We start from the raw sequence: 3,714 nt of genomic DNA, 5'->3' as shown, positions 1-3,714 counted from the left end.
GGGGGGAGGGCAGGGGAGGAAGGAAGTACTTAAGGAAGTAGCCCCAGAAATAGTGGATGCATTAGTGATAAAAATGTTTAACTCTTTACATTCTCGAGTAGTTCGTGAGGATTGGAGGGTAGAGAATGTAACCCCACTTTTTAAGGGAGGATGAGAGAAAATGGGGAATTACAGACCAGTTAGTTTAACATCGGTAGTGGGGAAACTGCTAGAGTCAGTTATTAAAGATGGGATAGCAGCACATTTGGAAAGTGGTGAAATCATTGGACAAAGTCAGCATGGATTTATGAAAGGTAAATCGTGTCTGACAAATCCTATAGAATTTTTCGAGGATGTAACTAGTAGAGTGGATAAGGGGGAACCAGTGGGTGTGTTATATCTGGACTTTCAGAAGACTTTCGACAAGGTCGCACATAAGAGATTAGTATACAAACTTAAAGCACACAGTATTGGGGGTTCAATATTAATGTGGATAGAGAACTGGCTGACAGACAGGAAGCAAAGAGTAGGAGTAAACGTGTCCTTTTCACAATGGCACGCAGTGACTAGTGGCGTACCGCAAGGCTCAGTGCTGGGACCCCCAGCTATTTATTAAATATATTAATGATCTGGATGAGGGAATTGAACGCAACATCTCCAAGTTTGCGGATGACACGAAGCTGGGCGGCAGTGTTAGCTGGGAGGAGGATGCTAGGAGGCTGCAAGGTGACTTCGATAGGCTGGGTGAGTGGGCAAATGCATGGCAGATGCAGTATAATGTGGATAGATGTGAGGTTATCCACTTTGGTGGCAAAAACAATAAAGTAGCCTATTATCTGAAAGTTGGCCGATTAGGAAAAGGGGAGATGCAACGAGACCTGGGTGTCATGGTACACCAGTCATTGAAAGTAGGAATGCAGGTGCATCAGGCAGTGAAGAAAGCGAATGGTATGTCAGCATTCATAGCAAAAGGATTTGAGTACAGGATCAGGGAGGTTCTACTGCAGCTGCACAGGGTCTTGTTGAGACCACACCTGGAGTATTGCGTACAGTTTTGGTCTCCTAATCTGAGGAAAAGCATTCATGCCATGGAGGGAGTACAGAGAAGGTTCACCAGACTGATTCCTGGGATGTCCGGACTTTCATATGAAGAAAGACTAGATAAACTCAGCTTGTACTCGCTAGAATTTAGAAGATTGAGGGGGAACTAATAGAAACTTACAAAATTCTTAAGGGGTTGGACAGGCTAGATGCAGGGAGATTGTTCCCAATGTTGGGGAAGTCCAGAACAAGGGGTCACAGTTTAAGGATATGGGGGAAATCTTTTAGGACCGCGATGAGAAATACATTTTTCACGAAGGAGTGGTGAATCTCTGGAATTCTCTGCCACAGAAGGTAGTTGAGGCCAGTTCATTGGCTATATTTAAGAGGGAGTTAGACGTGGCCCTTGTGGCTAAAGGAATGGGGTGGGGGGGTGGGTATGGAGAGAAGGCAGGTACAGGATATTGAGTTGGATGATCAGCCATGATCATATTGAATGGCGGTGCAGGCTCGAAGGGCCGAATGGCCTACTCCTGCACCTATTTTCTATGTTTCTATGACAAGGGAGGACAGGGGAGGACATGGGAGAGGAGAGGAGAAGAGAGTTTGTTGGTGCTTTAACATGGGGGACTACAGGAGTGGGGCGCCGTTGTGTGTGGCTGCTCTGCCTGCATTCCGTCCGTCCTTGCACCCTTTTTTATTTTTATTTTTAGTCCTGTTAAAAATAAAAGCCATCGAAACCCCTCTAAATCCCTCCAACCCCACTATAACTCTCTAAACACATCTACACCCCTCTAAACCCTTCTATACCCCTCGAAATCATTCGAAACCCCTCTAAATCCCTGTAAAGCCTTCTAAGTCCCTCTAAGCCCATCTGAAGCCCTCTAAACTAATCTATGCCCCTTTAAATCTCTATAAACCCCTGTAAACCCCTCTAAACCACTCTTTCCCCCTCTAGCCCACTAAACCCCTCCAACGACCCCTAAACACCTCTAAACCTTTCTAAACCCATCTAAACCCCTCAGACCCCGTCGAACGTCCTCTATCCACTCCTAACCCACTTAACCCCTCTAAACCCCCTTAACTGATCTCAACCCCTCCAAAGCCCTCTAAATAACTAAAACACTCTAAAGCCCTCGAAACCTTTTGAAGCCTTCAAAACCTCTCTAAACACCTCTAGACCTCCCCACACCATTCTAAAATTATCTACAAAACTCTTAACACATCTAAAACCCCGTAAAGCCCTCTACATAGAAACATAGAAACATAGAAAATTGGTGCAGGAGTAGGCCATTCGGCCGTTCGAGCCTGCACCGCCATTCAATATGATCATGCCTGATCATCCAACTCAGTATCCTATTCCTGCCTTCTCTCCATACCCCCTGATCCCTTTAGCCACAAGGGGCACATCTAACTCCCTCTTAAATATAGCCAATGAACTGGCCTCAACTACCTTCTGCGGCAGAGAATTCCAGAGATTCCCCACTCTCTGTGTGAAAAAATGTTTTCCTCATCTCGGTCCTAAAATATTTACCTCTTATCCTTAAACTGTGACCCCTGGTTCTGGACTTCCCCAACATCGGGAACAATCTTCCTGCATCCAGCCTGTCCAAACCCTTAAGAATTTTGTAAGTTTCTATAAGATCCCCCTCAATCTTCTAAATTCCAGCGAGTACAAACTCTAAACGCCTCTAAACCCCTCTATCCCCTCTAATCCCCTACGAACTACTCTAAAACTCCATAACCCCATCTAACACCCTAAAAACCCATCGAAAACTATCTAAAACCCTCTAAGACCACTATACATCTCTTCAACCATCCAAACCCCTCTAAACCCTCTAAACCTCTCAAAACCTCCCGAAACCCCTCTAAACCGCTTTAAACCCTTCCAAGCCCCTCTAAGCCCATCGGAACCACTCTATACACGTGTAAGCCCATTTAAACTTATCTACACTCCTCTAAGCCCCTCTAACCGCCTCCAAACCCCTCTAAATCCTTCTAAACCCATCTGAACCCCTCTAACCCATTCTAACCCCCGCTGCCACTTCTAAACCCCTCTTTACACCTCTAAACCTGTCTTAGATGTTCTACACCACTCTAAAGCCCTCTAATCGCCTATAAACCGCGCCAAAGCCCTCTAAACCCATTTAAACCCACCGGAACCCCTCTAAACCCCTCGAACCCCCCTCACCTAAAACCCTCTAACACCAATATATGTTCTAAAAACCGCAACACCCCACTAAGCCACTTTAAACCATCCTAATCCCCTCTAAACACCTGTAAACCCCTCTAAAGCTCTCCAAACCCATCTTAAACTCTCTAAACCACTCTAAACATCTCCATACTCTCTAACGCCCTCTAAACAACTCTAAACACCTCTAACCGCTCTAAACCACTTAGAAACTCTATAAACCCCTCAAAAAACCTGTAAAGGCCTCTAAAGTAATCTAACACCCTCTATCTCCTCTATACCCCCCTGAACCACACTAACCCCCTCTAAACCTCTATAAATAAACCACTCAAAACGACTCCACACCCATCTAAACCCCTCTAAACGCCATTCGAACCCATCAAAACCCCTCCAAACCTTTCTAAAACCCTCTGAAAACACTATACATCTCTAAACACTTCTACACTCCTCCAAACCCCTCGAAAGCACTAAACCCCATCTAAAGCCATCTAAACAACTCTAAA

This window comes from Amblyraja radiata, chromosome 40, assembly GCF_010909765.2.
Source record: "Amblyraja radiata isolate CabotCenter1 chromosome 40, sAmbRad1.1.pri, whole genome shotgun sequence".
In the NCBI taxonomy this organism is placed as follows: Eukaryota; Metazoa; Chordata; class Chondrichthyes; order Rajiformes; family Rajidae; genus Amblyraja; species Amblyraja radiata.
This window is presented reverse-complemented; position numbering follows the sequence as displayed.